Genomic DNA, 25,186 nt, shown 5'->3' with positions numbered 1-25,186 from the left:
CGGGCCCTATGCTTCGGCCTTACTACCGCCCCTCTGATATTCACAAAGATCATGATGAATGTGGCAAGCATGCTCCACTCAAGAGGCATTAGGGCCTCCCTGTATTTGGACAATTGGCTACTAAGAGCCCCATCATTCAATCGCTGTCTGGAGAATTTGCGTCTAACAATAAGCCTGGCAAAGGAGTTAGGACTGCTGGTAAATGTAGAGAAGTCTCAATTGATCCCTTCACAGAAGATTCTTTATTTGGGGATGGAGATTCACAGTCTGACTTTTCAGGTTTTTCCATCACCTGAAAGGATTCAGTCAGCTCTCCTAAGGCTTCATGCCCTTTTAAAGAAGTAGCTTTGTTCAGTGAGGGAGTGGATGAGTCTCCTGGGAACCCTCTCCTCACTGGAACAATTCGTGCGTCTGGGGAAGTTAAATTTACGACACCTTCAGTTCCATCTCAATTGTCATTGGAACAAAGAGAACAGTCTAGACAAAGAGAGCATTCCTCTTGTGGAACAGATAAAAGAGTGCCTGTGTTGGTGGAACAACTTAAACAGACTCCAGGAGGGTCTCTCTTTGGAACAGAAGAGCCCAGACCTAGTGTTGTTTTCCAACGCCTCGGACTTGGGGTGGGGAGCAACACTGGGAAAGTCGGAGATTTCGGGTCTGTGGACAAATCCACAACTAAGTCTTCACATCAACCAGAAGGAACTGTTGGCAGTCCTATTAGCTCTCAAGGGGTTCGAGAATCTAGTACGAAACAAAGTTATCCAAATCAATGCGGACAATACCACAGCTTTGGCATACATAGCGAAGCAAGGGGGAACGTATTCCAGGCCTCTTTACGAGTTAGCAAAAATGCTTCTCAGTTGGGCACATCAAAGAAATATTTCCTTATTAACAAGATTCATTCAAGGGGAAAGGAATGTGAGGGTAGACAGCCTCAGCAGGAGGAACCAAGTTCTCCCCACAGAGTGAACACTGCATTTAGAGGTATGCAAGAAACTTTGGCGATTATGGGGTCGTCCCCTGATGGATCTATTCGCAACCTCAAAGAACAAAAGACTAGAGAATTACTGCTCCCCAGTTCCGGATCTAGAAGTGTCACACATAGACGCATTCCTGATGGACTGGTCACATCTAGATCTGTATGCCTTTCCACCTTTCAAAGTGCTGCACAAAGTTCTGCAAAAGTTTGTCTCTCACGAGGGAACCAGATTGACGTTGATAGCCCCATTCTGGACGTCAAGAGGTCGGTTCACAGAGGTACTGGAATAGATGGTGGACGTCCCAAGAAGCTTGCCATTGAGAATAGATCTTCTCAGACAACCACACTTGGCAAGAAACCATCTAAATCTCCCAGCTCTGTCTGACTGCCTTCAGATTATCGAAAAACTCGCAGGATCTAGAGGAGTTTCGAAGGAGGCAGCCAAGGCTATTGCTAGAGCAAGGAGAACTTTAACTATCAGAGTGTACCAATCCAAGTGGGAAGTTTTTAGAGCATGGTGTAAAACGAACTCAGTTTCTTCTTCCAGTACCTCTATAGCTCAAATTGCCGATTTCTTTCTAGAACTTGGAAGAAAGAACAATTTCTCCTCCTCTACCATTAAGGGATATAGGAGTATGTTAGCAACGGTCTTCAGGCATAGACAATTAGACCTCTCGAATAACAAGGACCTTCAGGATCTGCTTAGATCCTTTGAAACCTGTAAAAACGTCAACAAGATTCACCAGCCTGGAATTGGGACGTAGTTTTAAAATTTCTTATGAGTGACAGATTTGAACCCCTGAGCTCTGCTTCTTTTAAAGATCTGACTCTAAAGACTCTATTTTTAGTAAGCCTAGCAACAGCTAAAAGGGTCAGTGAGGTTCATGCTTTTAGTAAAAACGTTGTCTTTAGAAACTGGAAAGCTGTATGCTCCATGCAGCTTAATTTTGTAGCCAAAAACAAACGTCCTTCTCACCCTTGGCCAAAATCTTTCTAAATTGCTAATCTCTCTGATTTGGGGGGTGACGAAATAGAATAGGTTCTTTGTCCTGTTAGAGCATTAAGAGTATATTTAGACAGGAGTAAAAGTTTAAAAGGCAGTTCAGACACTCTTTGGTGTGCTGTAAAAAAGCCTTCTTTACCTATGTCAAAAAACTCCTTATCATATTTTATAAGAATTTTAATTAAAGATGCTCACGCACAGTGTGGTGAGGCAGAACTTAAACTCTTAAAAGTTAAAACTCATGAAGTTAGAGCAGTGGCAACTTCTGTAGCCTTTAAACAAAATCGTTCTCTGCAAAGTATAATGGATACAACGTTTTGGAGAAGTAAATCTATATTCGCATCACATTATCTAAAACGTGTCCAGACTCTTTATGAGGACTGCTACACTTTGGGACCATTCGTAGCAGCGAATGCAGTAGTAGGTGAAGGATCTACCACTACACTCCCTTAAATCCCTAGTACCCTTTTCCCCTCTTGGAACTTGTATATATTTTTAGGATTGGAGGAAATTGTTAGACAATCTTCCGCAATCTTTGATTGAGTCAGGTAGTCAATTGTTCCTTGAGAGTGCCCAGAACAAGGGTATTGGTAGAGGTCCTGTTAGCATTAGGTTATTCACCGTTTGACTGCTCCTAGAGTTCTTCAGCCCCCTGGGTGGGTCGCTGGTTCTCAAGGACAGCAGACTTATGATTGCAGAGAGCCATTGAAGTCAGCGTCCTAAATAGGTAGGAACCCTTGAGCTAAGTTTTTTGTTTTATAAACTCTTAAGTGAAATTCCATTAATCTTGCTGTCTCTGACCCGCCACCAAAGGTGTCAATCAGCTATTATATATAACCAGCGGGTAAGTTTAAATGTTTAAAAATGATATTTTCATAATAAAATAAATTTTTGAACATACATACCCGCTGGTTATATAACTTAAAATCCCCCCCTTCCTCCCCTCTAGAGACCTATGGGCATAAAAAAATCTGAGACTAAGAGGGATAGTTCGGCCTAGCTCCATGGTGGCGCTAGTGTATACCTGGCATATAGATGCGATGGGCGCAAGTTTTGAATTTTCTGCCGGTCAGAAAGAAAGAATAAAGCTATTATTTATAACCAGCGGGTAAGTATGTTCAAACATTTATTTTATTATGGAAATATCATTTTTAAAAGCAATTTGTATTTTTCCTAACTATGCAAACCTGAGTTCTGTACCCAAACTTTCCAGCCATCATCAACAACTGACGTAAGTCCCGGCTGCAATCCATTTGAGGTTTCGGGGAGCTACAGTGAAGGTGGTTGCCTTCCTGATGCCGGGAAGGTAATTACCTGCTGGTTGTTTACACCTTATTAAAAGTTTTAACTGTTGTATTCCAGTCTTAACTCTTATCCTATAGTAAAGAACTCAGGTTTGTTTAGTTAAGGAAAATACAAATTATCTTTTACTGTATATTTGTCATATTTCTACAAAATTTGGCACAGTTTCCCCCTTTCTTAAAATTATTGTAATTTCACCAGAAACAAGAGGTCTGTCAACCTGTCCCTACTCCTTCACGAAAGAAATTTCCTCATACGCTTGGTGCTGCACCTTATCCAGAATCCAGGTAAGCAGAAACTGTTTCAACGTTAAGAACACAATACCGTTGATTTCTTAATATTGTTACCCCTTTTGCAACGTCAGTTGAATTGATATCTTGTTTTTTTGTTCAGAATTGTAACTGTACCCATTGTGGATACTGTTGTACAATTATACAGTTTAGGCAGGTCGGCCGCAAGCATACTGCGTTCATGTTCCGTGATTTTTCCTTTTTCACTTCCACTGTCATCATCTCTTGACTGTCTTATCTTTTTGGTGGCCATTGTCATAATACTAACTTTACCATGCAGCACAAAATTCCTTTATGTTGAATACAACTTTGCAAACAACACATGGTCACAACTCAATAAAGAACAGTTCCCTAGATGCTCAGATGAAATGATGCTTCTACTAAAGCTGCTCAGAGAATGGCAGAGTCTGAGGTTATGAACAAGGGGGTTTGTTGTTATCTAATGTGAGACAAGGTGGGATAGAAAGCTTGAGAACACTACATGCTTGGTATATGGGCATCAAGTGACTGATATCTGCACATTGCGTGATAGTCTCTTTAGTACTTGTCCGCTAAAAGAACCCATTTAGTGCAATATTTTTTTTATTTCAGACAGAAGTAATACTTGTAAACCAATTCAATTTTGTATGCTCGTATTCAAAGCTATTTGTAGGCTGGGGTGCTACTGTAATTGATAGCATTGGACTCACAATGCAAATAAAAATACTATTGTATCATTTGTTCGTGCAGTACATGGATACAAAGCCTCGCCCTATGATAGGGGTATGTTTTTAGAGTAGCTGGAATTCAGTTGTTAAAATTATAACTAAGCGTTGTTAGTCATTGGCAGGTAGTAGGGAAGGTGTTCAAACAAAATAGTACTGGATAATTCAGTCACTGACATTTTGATTCTAAAAAACAACCTGTATTTGTAACACTTAACTACTTCATTACTAAATGATTACTTTAGTTATTCCATTGTTTGACTACTAATCTACATTTGAAATGCTTAATTATAACCTTGTATTCGGGACAGCATACTTTTAAAGGCAAACTATTAGTTTTCATATACTTTTCACTAACCTTATTTCAAAGTTATCTCAATTTTTCTTTTACAGAATGGATTATTGCAGGTTTATAGAATCGAAAAAGGGAAAAAGAGAAATTAGTTGACAGTGAAAACTAGGTTTACCACAAACCAAGAAAATGCTGGTAGCTTAAAAATATATAGTCATTGTGAAAACCTTCCTTGCAAAGCATGGCTTCATTCGAATAATAGTTACGTGCTCAATTATATTGAAAATCAGTCATAAGATTGCTCCAGCAGAAGTGGGTGCAAAGGTTGATATTGAAAATATTACGGAAAAGGCAAGTACAGGTGAAACACCTTATTACTCAATTTTAACTGAAGAACTAGGAAAATTGAATGTGCACTTGCGGATGTGAAAAAACTTTCTCATAGCTTTTGAAATGTGAGACGATGGAAGGGTGTTCAGGCTAATCATCTATCAATTCTGCAAACAAATATGACAAATTCGTAGATAATTTGTATTTTTCCTAACTATACAAACCTTAGCTATTTAATAGGGGTACAGTATTACTTTCGGCGTAGCTGAAATGACGAGCCATTAAAATTTAACGAGGGTTTACTACCCACACCGCTAGTTAGCGGGGGGTAGGGGAGGGTAGCTTGCTACCCTCCTCCTCACACACACCTGTGCTTGAATTCACTTTGCTTGGAGGTAAGACTTCAAGGGGGATTGGGCTGGCGGGCAAGTTTGGTTAAATAGCTAAGTTTTGTATAGTTAGGAAAAATACAAATTATCTACGAATTTGTCATTTGTTCCATAACTGGAATACAAACCACGCTATTTAATAGGGTGACTCACCCATTAGGAAGGGTGGACGTTCCAGCCAGTCTGGCTTTTTGGCTTTGCTCGGGGGCTCGTTATTTGAATGTGTAAGCACCCAAGAAATAAAGAGTCCCTGCACCTCGCTAGAATCTTGCTACGCAAGGACTGCGGCCTACGCAAGCTGTGTGTGAAGGTATGAAGAAGTGTGACTCGTCCTAAGAAGTGGTTCTGAAGTTCTTTAGATGGAAACATGGAGACTAGGACTTTCCCAATACCACCTCGTCAGGGTATGGGGACGTAACAGTATTAATCTTAATACTAGGAACACAAGGAAGCATGGTTTACCTGCAGTGGTTTGAGGTCAGCTATGCAGAGAACCCAGGATGCTGCTTTCCCAAAGAGAAAAGAAGAAAAGAATAAGGCCAGTCAAACCTTTTCATTCATGCAGACTAAAACCGGGTACCAATGCCCTCAACCTTCTGCTACTTGTCCAATAAGGAGCTTGAGGTTTTAAACTAGCTGTTGTGCAGCCACCACAGGGCCGATAGAGAACGTATCGCGTTGCAGGTAGTGAGCTGTGAACGTTGTTTGACGCTTCCACGCCCCGCTTGAAGAACCTGCTTCACTGAGAAATTTCTTTTGAAGGCCAGGGACGTAGCTATGCCCCTGACATCATGTGCTCTAGGGCGGCGGGACGGAGGAGGATCTGGATTCAAGGCCAGGTCAATGACCCTACGAATCTTGTGCTGACGAATAGTGCTGGCACATGAGGATGGACTGCAGCTGTTCTTTTGAGGTATAGCCTCAAGCTCCTTACTGGGCATAGTAAGAGATGGTCTGGGTCATCTGTTACAGAACGGAGACTAGAAATCCGGAAGAAGTCGAATCGAGGATCCGCCACTCCAGGATTCTGAGTCTTAGCAATAAACTCAGGGACGAAGCTGAACGTTACCTCCCCCCATCCCCTTGAATGGGCGATGTCATACGAGAAACCATGAAGTTCACAGACTCGCTTGGCCGAGGCCAAAGCTAGCACGAATACCGTCTTCCAGGTTATGTGGCGATCTGAAGCCTGGCATAATGGTTCAAAGGGAGGTCTCTTTAGAGACCTGAGAACTCAAACCACGTTCCATGGGGGAGTTCTCACTTCCGACTGAGGGCAGTTTCATAACTACGAATGAGTAGGGAAAGTTCTAGCGATGAAGAAATGTCCATTCTTTTCAGCCTGAAAGCTAAGGCTGAGCGATAGCCTTTCACTGCCGAGACTGAAAGGCGCATTTCTTCATGCAAATACACAAGGAACTCCGCTATTGTTAGAATAGTGGCATCGAGTGGAAAGATACCCCTTCCACGACACCAACCACAGAAGACTTTCCACTTTGCCTGGTAGATTTCTGCAGAAGACTTTCGCAGGTGTCCAGACATCCTGACAGCAACTTGTTGCGAAAATCCTCTCTCAGAGAGGAGATGCTGGGTAGTCTCCAGGCGTGAAGTCGAAGTGAACCTACGGCTTTGTGGAAGATGTTGGCATGTGGTTGTATGAGAAGATTGTGTCGTGGAGGAAGTTCTCTTGGTAGCTCCGTTAGGAGTTGCAGAAGATCCGGGAACCATTCCGCGTGATGCCATAGCGGAGCTATGAGGGTCATTGAAAGATTGACTGATGTTCTGGTCTTGTTGAGTACCCTCCTCATCAGACAGAATGGGGGGAAAGGCGTATACGTCGATGTCCCACCATTGTTGGAAAGCATCTTGGGATCTGGTACTGGGGAACAGTACACCGGGAGCCTGAAGTTCAGGGCCGTTGTGATAAGATCCACAGTCGGAGAACCCCACAAAGTCAGGACTCTGTTGGCTACTAGATGATCCAGAGACCACTCGGTACTCACTATCTGAGATGCTCTGCTCAGATTGTCGGCGAGCACATTCCTTTTGCCTGGAATGAAGTGTGCCGATAGTGGTATCGAGTGGATTACGGCCCATCTCAGTATCTATTCTGCTAGATGGGATACTGTAGTTGCTGCGAAAAAGTACCTCCTTGTTTGTTGATGTAGACCACTACTGTGGTGTTGTCACTCATCACCACCACAGAGTGACTTGCCAGGTACTGTTTGAACTGTTGAAGGGCCAGGAAGATGGCCTTCATCTCTAGGAGATTTATATGTAGATACTTTTCTGACTCTGACCAAAGGCCTGATGTCGTGTGGTGCAGCACGTGGGCCCCACCCTTTCATTGAAGTGTCCGAAAACAGCATCAAATCTGGGGGGAGGACGAGAAGATCCACTCCTTTTCGTAGGTTCTCGTCTGCCACCCACCACTGGAAGTCCGTCAGTTCCAGAGGTCCCATGGGGATCTGGACGTCCGGAGAATCGTAACCTTGATTCCGCCGGGACTTGAGTCGCCACCGGAGGGATCTCATCCTGAGGCAACCGTTGGGAACTAGGTGAGCCAGCGATGAAAGGTGACCGAGGAGACGTAACCACGATTGGGCTGGAAGTTCTTCTCGTCTGAGAAAGGACTTGCGACCTTCCTCAGCCTTGCTATCCTGTCGTCTGATGGGAAGGCTTTGTGGAGATTGGTGTCTATAATCATGCCTAAGTATACCAGTTTTTGAGTGGGAAGCAGTGAGGACTTCTCGAGATTTACCATGATCCCCAGATCCTGGCAAAGTGTCAGAAGTTTGTCTTGGTGTTGAAGAAAGGATGACACCCAGTCTGCTAGGATTAACCAGTCGTCCAAATAACGGAGGAGACGGATGCCAATCCTGTTCCACGATGATATTAGGGTGAACACACAGGTGAAAACTTGAGGTGCTGTGGAGAGACCGAAGCACAGTGCCTTGAACTGGTACTTTTTGTTGTCTAGGCTGAATCTTAAGTACTTCCTTGAAGACGGATGGACTAGGATCTGGAAGGATGCGTCCTTTAGGTCCAGTGTATACATGAAGTCTTGTGGACTTACTGCTAGTCTGACCGTGTCTGCCGTCTCCATGCTGAACGGAGTTTGTTTGACAAACTTTTTCAGAGCTGAGAGATCGATGACTGGTCTCCAGCCTCCAGACGCCTTCTTTACATAAAAGAGTCGACTGAAGAAGCCTGGAGACTCGTCGAGGATCTCTTGGAGAGTGCCCTTCTTCAACAGGGTCTGGACTTCTGCCCGAAGGGCTTGCCCCCTGGCCGATCCCATGGCAAGGGAGCTCAATGACACTGGATTCGTTGTCAGGGGAGGTAGAGATGTTATGAACGGGACGCGATATCCTTGACTGATCATGGAAATCATCCAGGAATTCGGCCCGAGTTGCTTCCACTTGTCTGAGCAACTTTGTAGGCATCCCCCCACTGGTGGACATGCTAGGGGACTGTCTATCCTAGCATTTGCGGCCTCGGCTGCTCCCTCTAGGATTCTTGCCTCCCCTGGAGTACTTTTTGCCTTTCCTATCCTTGACAGGAAAGTGCTTAGACACCACGATCTTCGCTGCTGTCGTCGTTTTAGCGGTCTTGGCTGGACGGGACTGCTGTGGTGCTGGAGGCTAATAGGGCTTAGATGTTAAAGCCCTATGAAGGAGGGAGTCTTGATGAGACTTCCTCCACCTCTCAGCGACCCGTTCCACATCCTTAGGCTCAAACAGGATGGATCCCTCTAAAGAGGAATGTCTGAGCCTATTGATCTCAGTGCTAGGAACCTTCTGATGGAATCTCTCAGCTACCGCATCCCGACATTTCAGGATGGTGTTTGCCCACAAGTTTGAGACTTGGTGGGCCAGAAACTCGATCGTGCGAGTACCCGAGAGAAGGAAAGTCTCCATAGCATTCCTAGTTCATTCTTTGGAGAAGTCCTCAGAACGTATCAGGATACCTAAGGTCCCCAACGTGGCTTGCATAGCACACTTCGCAACTTTCTCCTGGTTAAGGATCTCGGTTGCCGAGACTGAGACCTGCCGGTTGGAGAGTCTCTCAAGAGGGACTCCCCTGGTAAGCTGCAATAAGTAATTTGAAGAATATTAAAATTAATAACTTGAATGTCGCGGCTGCTCTCTGCGATAAGGTACCAAAAGATTTAGATGTGTACAGGCCTGCCGATTGGTTGGAAAAAGACGCAGATTTAGTCATGCCCTCCCAGAGAAATCCAAAACCACCGATGTGGCTTATAGCAGAATCAAAGGGGGTTACAGGGAATTATTTCAAAATATGCAAATTGATTCAGAAAAAAGTAGGAACTATTGCACCAGGCGATATATCTCGCTTCGGAAAAAATAGTTTCCTTATCCATGCCAAATCCAGTACACAGTCGTTAATATTGTCCAATATGAAAATAAATAATGATGACATTAAGTTAGATGTCAAACCCCACCTAAATTTTAGCTACGGAAGGGGCGTAGTTTTTAACAGAGATCTATATGATTTTACAGAGGAGGAGATACTGGCCATGTTTCCATTAAATGTTTGGAAAGTTCATAAAGTCCCAGGTACATCAATGATAATCCTTACGTTCCAGGATGCTGATGTACCTTTTCATATTATTATCGAGAACGAAAGGATTAAAGTAAGACCCTTCAAGCAGAAGCCATTGCAATGCTTTAATTGTTTTAAATTTGGGCACCCGTCCAAAGTTTGCAAAAATGAGAAGATGTGTGGTATTTGCTCCAAATCTTACCATGGAGAGTGTGCACTTGGAGCCAGGTGTTTAAATTGCAGCTCGAATCACAAATCCACAGACAAGATCTGCGAGCTATATAAGTTGGAGGAAGCTGCCCTCAACAAATCAAATTCAGAACATATAAGTGTGACCCATGCCAAAAGACTATTAAATAAATCAAATACATATGCTAAGGCATTAAAATCAAACCAACCTAGCACTGCCAATAGCTCAAAAAAAAGTATACTATCTGACAAAATGTCAAATAACGAGGCAACCATATCACCTCCTGAGGCTTTACCACGGTGTATTAACACTAGGTCATTGCCCATTGCTGTACAGCCTTCAGCCGCCATTACAAAAAGTAATACAAACCTCTCTCAGGCCATGTCCTTGCCTGATCTGATGGAGGTTCCACTTAAGACTAACTTACCTGATGCACCTGTTGTGGGAAAGGTGCAAAAACCTCGAATCCAACCATCTATTAATCGCAAAAGAGAGAGACCCCCATCTCTCTCTCCACCCTCCATTAGAAACGTTAAGGTTATGACATCAAATAAATTTGATGTTTTGTCTGTTGATGTTTCTAATGAACCAGAAGATGGACTGAATAAATCAGAAATTCAAGTTGAGGGCCACCATCCACCTCAACAAATAGATAAAAAGAATACAAAGAAAAACACCAACGTTAAACCCAACATAACAAGACCACCTCTGAAGAAACCTACTGGTAATAATGTTAAATTAAAATCTGCTAATGGGAAGACCTCATCCAAGATGTCTTCCAGAGATAATCCATAGTTTTCTCCATTTTGCAATGGAACTGTCAGGGTTTGAGGGCGAAATATGAAGAACTTAAGCTCCTAATTCATGAGCATTCCCCCATAATTGTATGTCTACAGGAAAGTATGCTTGATTCTAACACTCCTAGTCCTCGAGAGTATGTTAGCTATAGAACACCATATAATCAACAAGCAGGGAGCCATGGCGGAAGTCTCATGTACATTCGTCGAGATGTTCCCCAAATACCCATGTCTATACGTACAACCCTGCAGGCAGTTGTTGTACAAATTGATATAGGGAGAAAATATACAATATGCTCTCTGTACTTACCTCCAAATGATAATATTTTATATGATGATTTAGCAGAGGTCATTCAACAACTCCCTCAACCTTTTCTCTTACTGGGAGATATGAATGGTAGACATCCTTTATGGGGTGATGTTTTGGCCAACACAAGGGGCAATATTATCTCATCAATTGTGGAGAATGAGGATGTGGGACTCCTTAATACAGGAGAGCCCACACACTTCCATGTTCAGACAGGTACTTTGTCATGCATTGACCTTTCAATTGCAAGCTCTAACTGCCTTCTTGATTTTGATTGGAGGACATTAGATGATTGGCATACTAGTGATCATGCACCAATCATTATAAACACCAACAAGGGTCCGCCTTTGCAAAGATCGCCACGTTGGAATCTAGACAAGGCAGACTGGGTTAAATTTTCTGACCTAAGTGAAATCGAAGGGAGAGCAGAACAGTTTGAAAGTGTTGATGATGCCATAGACCTACTGAATGGAACTCTTCATACAGCAGGAGTCAATTCAATTCCCAAAACAACAGGGTTATTCAAACGACGACCAGTCCCGTGGTGGTCTTCAGAACTAACTGCACTCCACAGAGCCACAAGAAGATCTCTAACACGATTGCGTAGACGCAGAAGTGATGAAAATTTAACTATGTACAAGAAATGTAGAGCACAGTTCCGTCGTGCCATGAAAGAAGCAAGGCGCCAGTCATGGATGTCTTTTGTTTCCTCTATTAACAGTAGAACACCACCATCTTCTGTGTGGAGGAAAGTAAAAAAGATAGCTGGCAAATTCACCCCCAACCCACCACCAGTGTTGAAGGTGAATGGCCAGTATGTAACTGAAGCAAATGAAGTTAGCAATGCCCTGGCTAATCATTTTTCAAATGTATCCAGCAAGTGTGAAGGAGCCCCTGGTCACCAGTATAGGAGCACTGAAGAAAAGAAAATTTTAAATTTTGCAACAAGAAGGGAAGAGTCTTATAATTCTCCTTTCACTGAAAGAGAATTTGATTCCGCACTTGCTCATTGCAACGATACAGCCCCTGGACCCGATGGAATTCCATATGCAATGATTAAACATGTACATTTTAATACAAAGCTATTTATTTTAAGCATTATTAATAGAATATGGCATGATCATAGTTACCCAAGTGTTTGGGAACTAGCCATTATTTTAGCCTTTTTAAAACCCGGTAAAGACAAGTTTTTAGCAGCAAACTATCGGCCTATTGCATTGACATCTTGTTTATGTAAAATCATGGAGAAGATGGTCAATGCAAGGCTGATGTGGTACCTTGAAAAGAAAGGTATTTTATCACCGATTCAATGTGGATTCCGAAAAATGCACTCAACGACTGATGTGTTGATACGACTAGTCTTCTATTTGTGAAGCCTTTGCTTCCAAACAGCACCATGTTACAGTATTTTTTGACCTTGAAAAGGCATATGATACCACATGGAGATATGGTATACTTAAAACCATTCATGAATTGGGATTGAGAGGAGAGCTGCCACTATTTATTCAGGCATTTCTTTCACGTAGAGTTTTTCAAGTGAGAGTGGGGGAAACTCTATCAGAGAGTAAGTGCCAGGAAGAAGGAGTTCCTCAGGGTAGTGTGCTGAGTGTAACCCTTTTTGCACTAGCAATTAATGGTATATCCTCAGCCATTCCCCAGGATGTTCTCTCAACATTATTTGTGGATGATCTCACAATATCATTTGCTGGCACTAGAATGGCAATGGTTGAGAGAAAAATCCAACACTCTATTGATAAAATTATCCAGTGGGCTGACATGAATGGATTTAAGTTCTCGACAAGTAAAACTACCATTGTCCATTTTTGTCGTATCCGGGGAGTACATCCAGACCCGGATATATACATTAAAGGTCAACGGATACCATGTGTATCGGAAACCAAATTTTTAGGTTTGATATTTGACTGTAGACTTACATGGGTTTCTCACCTAAAAGCGCTAAAAGCTAAATGTGTTGAAGCTCTGAATATTTTAAAAGTATTGGCCCATACATCATGGGGGGCAGACCGCAATACTATTTTAAAATTATACAAGGCCTTGATTTTTTCCAAAATTAATTATGGTTGTGAGGTATACTCTTCAGCCACCCCAAGCCGGTTGAAAATACAGTATTAGATTCAATACATCATGCAGGTATTAGATTGTCTACTGGAGCTTTTAAAACCTCACCTATCCCAAGTCTCCTTGTTGATGCTGGAGAGTTACCTCTAGACCTTTACCGAATGTCTTCCATTCTTCGGTATTGGTTTAGATTGCAAAGACTCCCTAACTCTCTAGCCTTTCAGACTGCAAGCCTTGTAAGACACGCATCATACTTTGAGTTGCACCCAAAATCTCCCCAACCTTATGGCTTTCAGGTGAAACGATTATTAAATAGTCTGGATATAATTAGAAATAAGGTACTTCCATTCAAGGTATCATCAACGCCTCCATGGAAGTTACCAGAGATATCTTTTTGTAAATATTTTATTGGAGATAAGAAGAATATGTCAGACATAGAAGCCAGGTCTCTTTTTAATGAACATGTTAAAGAACATAGCGGATCAACTTTTATCTATACTGATGGCTCCAAATCTGATGCTGGCGTTGGATTTGGAGTACATAGTAATGGTTTTAATTGTAGAGGTGCACTTCCTCTGACCGCTTCCATATTTACTGCCGAACTGTATGGCATATTAACCGCTATTGAGAAAATAGCGTTGGAGAAGGAGGGTAATTTTACAATTTTTAGTGATGCAAGGAGTGTCCTTCAAGCTATGGAAGTTTTTAATTCTAATAACCCTCTAGTTTTAAAGATTTTAGAATGGCTTTTCATTATTGGACGGAGAGGTATAACAGTTCAATTTTGTTGGGTTCCAGCACATGTAGGTGTGTCCGGGAATGAGAAGGCAGATTCACTGGCTAAGGAGGCTGCATCCGAGTTGCTGCCAAGAAGGTATCCCATTCCCTGTAATGATTTCTTACCTGACATCAAGAAATTGGTTTGCAATAAATGGCAACAGCAATGGGATAGTCAAGATGGCAATAAAATGAGGGAAGTAACAAATGACATATCTCCTTGGAGGTATAATATGATGCCCCGAAAATGGGAGACGTCTCTTTGTCGTCTCCGTATTGGTCACACTCGGTTGATACATGAGTTTCTGCTGAAGGGCCAACACCAACCGTATTGTGACAACTGTTTAGTACCTCTAACAGTAAGGCATTTGTTGACCGAATGCCCCAATTACAACATCTTGCGGAATAGATATTTGTTTGAGGCTCGAGGTGAGGGTGGCAGGTTCATCCTTGCCAAGATTCTTGGAAATGATGTGTCCTACCATGCAAGTGGCATTTTTAGATTTCTTTCAGAAGCAGGTCTTCTGAAAAATATTTAACTTTTATAACATTCAATATTTATGATTTTAATTGAATACTCTTTAATTTTTTATTTTATTTCATTTTTTACTTTTGTATACATAAATTAAATGTTACCGGCGTCAATGACCTTAGATGTCAGGATGCCTGAAAACTTTAAATCATTCATTCATTCTTCCAACGAGTGGTGAAGCGGAAGAGCTAAACAAGGCTCCTCAAGGATCTCGAAGTATCTCCTCTGCTGTACTCGAGGAGGTGAAAGGAGCTTGTTGGTGGCACTGGAACGGTTGGAGGAGGACATCTCGGAGAGCTGTACAACAATCTTGTCCCTGGTATTTTTAACCCCCTGAGACCAGGGCAGAGCTGCACTGGTCTTGGAGGGTTTCTGAGTACCGAATACACGGTCCAAGACCGTGTCCTTGCCCTTTCGAGCAGGGATCTCTGGGTCGGAAAACCCGTTGAGAGCCCTCATTAGAGTCAGAACTTGCCAAAACGCATGTTCTGACTCTTGCTGTTCTCCTCCTGACGTAGGACTTGCAGCGAAATCTCCTGTCCCCAAAGGCTCTTCTTGGGGAGAGTCACGGACGTTCTTCGAGTGGCTAGTTGGCTCCGTCCTGGTCCTTATAGAGGATTTTGGTAATGTCTTAGAGTCCTTAGATTCCTTCCTGGGAAGGATGTAGGACTCTAACATTGACGAAGATGGCAAGTTCCTTCCAGTCCCCACCTGAGAAGACACCTCAGCGCGAGGAGAGGTTTCCCCCATTGGTGCGATGGGGGAAAGTCTCACCTCACGTGATTCCCCTGAGGACTGGAAATCTTCGTCCGACAGGGAAGGACAGATACTCTGAGGAACAGAAGGAACCTGCCTCGAAGGCTTACGTGGAGTCAATTTAGCCCTTGGAGAAGTTACCGTGTCTGGAACTCCTCTTTTTCTCTCCAAAGGGGTAGAAACAGCCAAGGATCTGTGACCTAATTCAGAGAAAACAGGCTTGAATGCCTGCGTAACGGCTCTGATTAGTGCACCGAACCAGGGCTATTGGCTGACAGACGCGCTGTCAGATATACCCTTTGAAGGGACAGGATTTGAAGGATCCCTGGGAGGAGTTCTCATTGGTGGGTTCGCCTGGAAAGGCTTAGGGATCCTGGACCCCTCTAGATGTTTCCCTTCCGCCACAATGCGCGCTGTTATGCGCTTGCGGTGAGGGGAATGAGGCGATGGCGACCTTGCTGTACATAGCTCAGCAGTCTCGCGCGCGGGAGGATATTGACGCTCGCGTGGGGGAGCGTAATGGTGCTCGCATGAGGGAGAATACCGAGAATCGCGCGCGGGAGACTGCGGGCGTGCGCACAGGAGCGCGTGGGGGAGACTGATGGCGCACAGGAGTGTGTGGGGGAGACTGATGGCGCACAGGAGCGCGTGGGGGAGACTGATGGCACACAGGAGCGGGTGGGGGAGACTGTTGGCGCGCGCGCGTGGGAGAGTATTCGCAGGATCAAGGCACGCGGGCGAGACTTCGCGTGAGTCTGAACAAATCGCAGGGCACTCGGACGCGCATTTGAAGCCTGTGCTGCTCGTGGGCGCGCGTCAGAATGAGGGCGCGCAACTGCAGGAGAGGATGGGCGAGGGCGCGCTCGTGTATCCTCGTGGATGCGTGCAGGCGATGGCGAGCGCTGGCACGATGGCGAGAGCTGGCGCCATGGCAAGAGCTGGCACCATGGCGAGTGCTGGCGCGATGGCGAGCGCTGTCGTGTGGGAGAAGTCAACCTAGTTGACTTCCCAATAGCGCCTAGATCAGAAGATCGTGGGCGCGCAGGAGTGATGACTGCTGGGCGTGGGCGCTGGCGCGCAGGAGACCGCTGGCGCGCAGGAGATTGCTGGCGCGCAAGAGAGCGCTGATGCGCAGCTGGGCGTGGGCGTGTCTGCTCAGGCAAAGCCTGGTGTGGAGGAGAACGTGGGCGCGTATGCTCATGAGTGCGTGCATAGCGTGTAGAAGAGCTGGGCTCCTGATGGGATGTATGCTCGCGTTCTTGATGCCCTGTTTTAGGGTTTGTTGACGGGGCCGGACGAGCTACACGAGCGTGAAAGTCAGGTTTCGTTGGCGCGTAGCGCGCATCTGGATCCAAGAAGGGTGATGGCAGTTCGGGAGATCTGTTGGGTGGAAGGTCGACGTGTCCTTTGAAAGGACGACCTTCCACCGAAGGAGATCACGAACGATCCGTAGAAAGGTCCAGGACCACAGGAACAGTCAGTGATCGATGACGAGGCTCCTCTGCGGGGGACTGCAACGAAGATGTTGAACCAAAGAGGCACCTCCTCACCGCAGGTGACAGAAGGCCTCTCTGGCGAAGAGGAAGGAGAGCCTTGCGACGAATGCGCCCTCTGGGGGCCATAGGATCAGCAAGCTGACCTTCTGCAGTCCTCCGAGGAGGAGTCTCTGTAAGTGAACTATCCTGAGGGGGAGAAACACTAGCAGGAGAGACTGTTGGACTTAGTTTCTCCCTCGTTGGTTGAACAGGACCGGGAGAAACTAAGCCGTCAGCTACCGTAGGGTTTGAAGAGACAGAGGTGATGGGTGATACCGCATTGGATACCTCTGACACCACAACGTTGACAATCGACAGAGGATCAACCTCTGTCGGAGGCGGCGATTGCTTGACAGCGGCACCCAATCGGATGTAGTCAAGTAAGACCTCCTTGGAGGGTGAACCCTCGAGCCCCAAGGAGGACCAAAGCTGAAAAAGAGGGATTAGCAACAAATCCTCCCCCGGGGGGAGAGGTGGAGCTGCTTCACTAGGGGAAGCAACGCCATCTCTTGAACCCCGAGTTTGGTAAACAGTACAACGGCCTACGCTACCACTCGACGGTCTCTCAAAAGAGACCGACCGAGTGGGAGCTTCGGAGGAGGTTTGAGCAACGGAAGAAGAGGCCTTGGGTTTTTCTCCTTTCAAAGAAACCTTCGAAGGAGAAATATCCCATTTGGACTTCTTCTTCCGTCGCCGCGAAAACCTCTCCCACTGGGAGGTAGACCAATCCCTACACTGACTACACCTGTTATCGCTATCACCCCGTTGGCCCCTACAGGAAGGACAAAGGGCGTGAGGATCGGTCTCGACCGCCGACATGAATGTTTCACAGGGGCGGTCGGGAAAGCCAAGGCAGGTACGCATAATAGCAGAGGCCAACTTCACACGAAACTGTAAAAGAAAAAGCAAAAAAGCATTAATAGCTGCCAATGACGGCGAGGATGAAAGCAGACACTTCCGACTACCATCTGAGCCGAGAGCAAAGTGAGCTCAAGCACAGGTGTGTGTGCCCCTACCCCTGCTAACTAGCGGTGTGGGTAGTAAACCCTCGTTAAATTTCAATGGCTCGTCATTTCAGCTACGCCGAAAGTAATACCCCTATTAAATAGCGTGGTTTGTATTCCAGTTACGGAACAAATTGGCTTTTGGATACCACAAGTGTCTTCCATCCTTGACAACAGATCTATGTTTTCACACTATAACAGTGGCATAGATGACATTAAACTAATTTTAATTTTTGCAATTGATAATGCTCTTCAAGATTTGAGACTGTGCGAATTGGGCTTGAAATGGCACCTTTAAGAATCACTCTCCTATTTTTGTTTCAGTTATATGTTTTACACATTCAACTCATGAAATTCAGCACTCCAAGATTGTTTTCCCTAATACCTGATAAGTTCCAGAACACATAACCTATGACCGACTTTTCCAAAAGGTAAAAGATTTAACAAATAACGAGGTACCCAAATATATGATAATGGACTTTAAAAAAGCTATGCATTATGTATTTTCAAAAGCATGTCCAGAAACAACTACAGTGGAACCTCTACATATGATTTTAATTCGTTCCGGGACCTAGATCGTATGTTAAAATGACCGTATGTTGGAGCGAATATTTCCATAAGAATACTGTACACCGTAATTTGTATAATTTGCTCTACAGCCCAAAAACCTATGATAACTCCTTAATAAATTACTACACATAATTTCACATAGCAATAACACAATTGCATTATATAATAGAGATGTAAAAAAGAATAATTAGAATAATTATATAGAAATAATAAGTAAAAAAGGGGTTTTTATTGTCACTTTACCTTAAGAGACAGGGCAACGAAGGTGTAAACTTTGCTACACAGGAGGAGACGGATAGTCGGCGAGGAGGTAAAGATGGTGACTGTGATAACGTACCGTGGCTTATTCTAACTTACACTACGTGAACTTTAACCTAACTTAGCTTATTTATTTTTATTTAATTTTTATATTTTATATTTTTTTTTACATTTTCTTTTTTTCTTTTTGATTTTTAATTTACCTCACTTTCACTCACTATAATCTTAGTTTTCTTTGTTTCACTTTCTTTCTCTTCAGCACGATCACAAGAGCGCTTCATAGATTTTTTAAAGAAACTATCAAGAGAAAGTTGCTTGGTACGGCTTTTCAGAATTTTTCTGAAATGGGTTAAGCAGACATCATCGAATTGCGAAACTACACGGCAAACCTGAAGTTTCTGTGAGTGATACTTAGCAATAAAATCAACCACGTGCTGATGATGTGCATTTGCGAGACTAGGCCCCATAGGGCTACCCATAGCACAACCATCAAGGCCAGGAATTATGTACGGGTTGCCAAAGGTTCATAGAAATAATTGTCCTTGAAGACCTATTTGTTCCTATACTAAATACAAACCCTCATTCTTTACTATAGGAGATATTCGAGCGCGAGCTGGAAAATATGGCAGAAAAACCTTAACAAGGTCGTTAACGACCGGGCCGGTAGTTATCCACCTGTTAGGGGTGGGGGACTGCCGGCCGGTGGCTACTGAATACCTTCAATCAAATTCTAGCCGTTGCAGTGGTAACACCGCTGCTCCCGCTTTTGTTTGACTGGCAGACTAGCCTTTCTTTAGTGTGTTTTTTTTATTAACTTTTTCTTTTCTTTCTTTATTAGATGTGATGTCCTCTAATATGAGGAAGTGTCCCGGGATTCCCCCGAAATCTTGTGGCACATTCATATCTCTACCGGAGGTGGATCCTCATTCCCTATGCCCTTCGTGTAGAGGTCATAGGTGTTCTGAAGGCTCCCCCTGCCAAGTATGTAGAGAATGGTCGCCAATGCAGTGGGATAAGTTCATGAAGAGGAAGAAGAAGAAATCCAAGAAAGATTCGTTACCTCTAGGTTTGCCGTCGAAAGGTAAGGAGTCTCGGGCCTCTTCTTCGGCCTCTCGATCTCTTCCTTCAGACTCTTCCTTGCCTCCTTCCTCCGGGAGGAAGTCAAGGGAGAGCGGCACCATTGACTTAACTCCCATTCCCCCAGGTCAGGCGGATCAAGTTGCCCCTCCCAGTGGGACAGTTTCTTCCATCATCGGAAATAATTCTATTACCGCTTCTATTCCAGATAACGTACGAGCGGTATGGCCTGCCCTTGGACTTCCTGGTTCTCCATCGGTGGAAGTGTGGAACCAGTTCCTTGCGGGCACGGTTTTACCTCAGGTCCCTTCTGTTTTGGAACCTTCGGGAGTTCTGGACCTCGCCGACATCCCGTCAGCCCAATCGGCGGCCGCTGAAGTGTCAGCAGATGTAAGAACTTCAGCTCCCGCAGAGCCTACTTTGCTCCGTGCTTGCGCTTCTACGAAACAATGTCGCAAGCGCGATCATCGCGATACCTCCCCCTTCTCCTCCTCCTCATCCTCCTCCTCATCGTATTCATTGTCTTCAGAGGATAGGAGAGAGAGAAAGAAGAGGAAAAGGAGAGCTCGCTCTCCTTCGCCCAGACGTTATCGTCGGAGAGAGAGGCGACATAGGAAGACAGGTTATCGTTCTAGCTCTTCCTCGTCTTCTGTCTCTTCACGAATTGTCCCGCCAAGAAGCGATAAGCGCTCTCGCCATAATCATAAGAAGAGTACATCCTTGCGCCATCGTTCTTCTTCGCGATCGTCTTCCTCTCGCGAAGAATCATCTAGGCGCTATAAGAAGAAGAGCTCTAAGATACATTCGCGCTCTTCGTCACGAGTTTTCTCGTAAGCGCAATAAGTGCTCCCGTTGGGGCGATGTTAAATCTAAGGAAAGAGAGCACTCTGAGCGCAATTCCTCCCCTTCACATTTTATCGAGAGGAGCTCAGAGCGCTCTAGGGAAGGGAGAAAGAACTCTTCTCGCCGTTGCTTTATATCAACAGAGAGAGAGAGCGCTCCCGTCCTTCAACCTCCCGATCACGCAAAACTCCGGACATACCCGCGCGGGGTCATTCACCTCGCCCTCGCGGGTCGGACAGACCAGCTCCCGTTCCCGTACTTTCTAACGAGTTACGGCATATGAGCTTCACGTGAACTTCAGAATAAGACGCAGGGGTTTAACCCTTCTTCTCTTCGGCTGAGAACAGAGGAGAAAACCGATCAATGCAACCTCTTATTGAGACAGTACTGTTAATTCGGTTGCCTTCGCCTAAACCATCAACTTCCAGGCAAGATCAGGCACGCGGCGCCATTGGCTAGCGCCCAGCCTTCCCTGGGAATATTGACAATAAAGTATGCTACTTCACCGTTACCTTCAGACACTCGGGCTTCTATCGCCCCCCCTCGCGAGGAATTAGCGTGACTGGAAGATTCCTCGGAAGAACAACCATCAAAAGATTTAGAGTCCGCCTATCTGAGGGCTCTAAGAACGATGTGTAATATCTCAGGCCTCGGAGATTTACATCTGTCACCCCGACATACCGACGCTCCAGCCTTAGACAGACTATGTCGTCCTCCACCAAACCCTAAGACCAGAATCAAACTTCCTGGTCTATTCACACTGCAGGCCGTCTGAGGAAGGTCTCGCAGGCCATCTCGTGGGAAACGGGTTCCTTGAAGTCTCAAGGATCCCATAAACTTCTGCATTTTCCTTTTTCGAGGCAGAGGTGTTTTTACAAGGTCAGAGACGCCAACCCTTCTCCTCTGACACTGGATCCCCTCACAGCAAGGCTCATGCCTGGCTGCTCTGCAGAGAGACTCTCTTCTCTCCCAGTCTCTTTCAACGCCACAGAAGCCTCAGCAATGGAAGCAGCGTCAATGTCCCTTCTAGAGGCATTATCCTGGTTTGACACGTGGTCAGGTACAGTCGGCTACCTAGCTAGTCACTAAGACCTTTCAAACCAAAACTCCATGCAGTCCCTACAAGGAGTCCTGGCAGCCGGGACCAAAATAATGGACTTCCTAACTGCTACGGCTGCAACAATGTGGGGCAACTGGATTCTCAAAAGGAGGGAATCAGTAGTCTCCAGACTTCGTCGGAGTATTGGTAAGACTGAAAAGTCTGATTTGAGGAACTCGGATCTTCTGCAACCTCTCCTCTTTTCTAAGCAGGCGGTCTCCACTTCCCTGGATACTTGGAGGAAAGAGACGCAGGACACCGCAATGCAAAAGGCTGCTTCCTTTCGCCCAATGCAACACCAGCCAACTCCACAACCCAAAGCAACAATCGCAACTCCATTGCCAGCCAAGACCCTCAGCCGCCCCTCTTTTACACCCAAACCGATGGGCAGAGGAAAGTCGGCTCCTCCTAAGGCTAAAGGCAGAGGGAGGAACCCTAGACAGAAATAGGGTCACGGCTCCCCCCTCACAGTGCGTAGGGGGGTGCCTGCAGGGGAGTTGGAGGAGGTGGAAGGCTATGGGGGCCATGCAATGTACCATCAAGGTGCTTCGTTGGGGGTACCGCATCCCCTTCATAGACTTTCCTCCTCCTCTAACTCCTCCCCCGATCTCGTCCTCCCAGATCTCCTGGGATCCTGGGAAACAGCAAGCCCTAGCTCGGGAGATCCAGAGCATGCTTCTAAAAGACACCATTCAAGAGGTCTCCAACACTTCCCCGGGGTTTTTCAGTCGCCTCTTTCTATTAGAGAAAGCCTCGGGAGGTTGGAGACCAGTAATTGATCTTTCAACCTTGAAACAGTTTGTAAAGCAAACTCCATTCAAAATGGAGATAGCTGCCTCCGTGACCCAAGCGGTGCGTCCAGGAGACTTTATGGCATCTGTGGACTTAAAAGATGTATATTTCCAAGTGACGATTCATCGCACATCTCGGAAATTTCTGCACTTTCTGGTTCAGGGTCGAATGTTCGAGTTCAAGGTCCTGTGCTTCGGCTTCTCGACCGTCCCACAGGTCTTTACGAAGATTTCCGAACTTGTATCTTCGTGGGCTCACACGTACGGAATTCGTCTGCTAAGATACCTGGACGATTGGCTACTCCTAGCCTCGTCCAGGGAACTAGCTCTGGATCATCTGAGCCTTTGCAAGGACCTGGGGATCTTTGTAAACGCAGAGAAGTCTTGCTTGACTCCGACCCAAGTCTTAAACTATCTGGGTATGTCCATCAACACACAGGTAGGGAGAGTGTTTCCTTCGGAAGACAGGCTGCGGAGATTGGACCAGTCCATCGCCCATCTCCTGTCTCCACTTCCCCCTTCAGCTAAGTCGTGGGAGTCATGGCAGTGTCTTCTGGGCCATCTTTCCTCCCTGGAAAAACTAGTTCCAGGCGGAAGGTCGAGAATGAGAAGTCTCCAATGGCATCTGAAGACTCATTGGTCTCAAAACACAGAATCCCCATTCTTGGCAGTGGAGGTTCCAAATCTGGTGTTACAAGATCTTCATTGGTGGTCGACCAGAGAGAATACCCGAAAGCGCATTCCCCTCCAAGGCCCCAGTCCGAAGTTAATATTCTTTTCGGGCGCGTCGCTACGGGGATGGGGTTCCCACCTAGGCCCGAAATTAGCATCAGGAGTTTGGTCTCCGGTAGAGAAGTCTCTCCACATAAATCATCTGGAATTATTAGCAGCCTGGAAAGGCCTAAAATTCTTTGTAGAAGATCTACAAGGACGAGAGGTGGTTCTGATGAGCGAAAACTCCACAGCCGTCTCATACATCAACAAGCAAGGGGGTACTCTGGCAAGAGACCTCTGTCTGCTAGCAGTCCAGATTTGCCAGTGGGCAGAAAGTCACAGCATTGCTCTCACAGCCAGGTTTATTCCGTGGCAGATCAACTGAGCAGGCATCACCAAGTGCTGAGTGGCGAATGGTCTGGATCCTCGAGTAGCGAAGACAGTAATACAGTAGCTTTGTGGGGTTTCCCCGCAATAGACCTGTTTGCCACCTCTCTGAATGCGAAACTTCCCCGCTACGGATCCCCAGTTCCAGATCATCAGGCAGCGATCCAGGACGCCCTTCAACACTCCTGGGACAACCTGGACGCATATGCCTTTCCACCCTTTTGCCTGCTCAGAAGGGTGATCAACAAACTCAGGATCTCCCGGAACTGCAAACTAATGCTAATAGCTCCAGTGTGGCCAAGCAGAGAGTGGTACGCAGACCTCCTTTCCCTGCTTGTTCAAGTGCCGAGGTTTCTACCTCTAGAACCCCGTCTGTTGACGCAGCCACACAGTGGTATCCCCCACGGGAGAATCCACTTCCTGAAGCTTCACGCCTGGAGGCTGTCCAGTCTCTCCTCAGAAGCAGAGGCTTTTCATGGAAGGTGGCTGAACACATGTCCAGGCATCTGCACCAATCTTCCACAAACCTCTACCAAGCTAAATGGATTGTGTTTGCAGCTTGGTGTAGAGGGCGAGACGTGTCTCCACTCAATCCCTCTCTTCCATTAGTGGCAGACTTCTTGGTGTACCTCAGAGAGGAGGAACGCCTATCAGTCTCGGCAATTAAGGGCTATCGTTCAGCCTTAAGCCTCATCAGTAGACTGAGAGGAGTTGACCTTTCCACCTCAGAAGATATCACCTTGTTGATTCGAGGTTTTGAGAGATCTTGCCCCCCAATGGAGATTAGACCACCACCTTGGGACATGTCCCTGGTCTTACGTTCCTTGAAGGGACCTCCCTATAAGCCCCTAAATATGGCCTCTGACTACTTCCTAACCCTTAAGACCGTCTTCCTTGTAGCTCTGGCCTCGGCAAAAAGGGTTGGTGAACTTCATGGTCTATCCTACGAAGTCACCCATTCTAGAGGATGGGGGAAGTCTCGCTCAACTTCGTGCCAAGCTTTGTGGCCAAAACTCAAAATCCTTCATCAGCCGATGAGAGGTTTAGAGAATTTCTATTTTCCAGCCTCAATAAGGTAACACAGGATACTGACCAATTGCTACTGTGCCCAGTCAGGGCGCTAAGGAAATACCTGAAGCGCACCAGACCTTTCAGACCACGCTTTCGTCATCTCTTCCTCAGTACCAATACGGTAAAGAAGAGAATCTCTCGCAATACCATCCCTTTCTGGCTCAAGAAAGTTATTGCGAGAGCCATTCACGGAGACCCAGAGGCAGCTCAACCCAAAGCTCATCAAGTTAGGTGAGTGGTTGCCTCTCTGGCGTTTAAGAAGAATTTTTCAGTCTCCCAAGTCTTAAGGCTGGAGTCTGGAAGCGCCAATCTACATTCACCTCTCAATATTTAACCGATGTAACACATAGGTCTCTAAACACCTTTTCTATAGGGCCTATTGTGGCAGGGCAACAGGTGCTGTAACTACCTTTGCGCCCTTTCAGGGGACAGTAGCCATTGGTCGAGGATTCTGCGTTACACTAGGTTTTAGAAGAACATCCATCTATTTTCTGCTCCTTTCTTCTTCCTCCCATCTGGGTATCCTAGTCTGTAACCAGTTTCA

The 25,186-nt window shown here is 45.6% G+C and overlaps 1 protein-coding gene across 1 annotated transcript in view; it reads left to right on the top strand.

Annotated features, from left to right (window-relative positions):
* The window catches only part of LOC137617279 (zinc finger protein 585A-like), a 203,311-nt gene that overhangs the window by 100,564 nt on the left and 77,561 nt on the right, over positions 1-25,186 (top strand). The window contains exon 3 of the mRNA XM_068347277.1: positions 3,486-3,571. The gene's annotated coding sequence lies outside the window, so the exon portion shown is untranslated. The remainder of the gene's footprint in view (positions 1-3,485; positions 3,572-25,186) is intronic.

Source organism: Palaemon carinicauda, chromosome 2 (assembly GCF_036898095.1).
Source record: "Palaemon carinicauda isolate YSFRI2023 chromosome 2, ASM3689809v2, whole genome shotgun sequence".
NCBI lineage: Eukaryota > Metazoa > Arthropoda > Malacostraca > Decapoda > Palaemonidae > Palaemon > Palaemon carinicauda.
The sequence above is the reverse complement of the archived record's forward strand: the minus strand, read 5'-3'. Positions and strand labels throughout refer to the sequence as shown.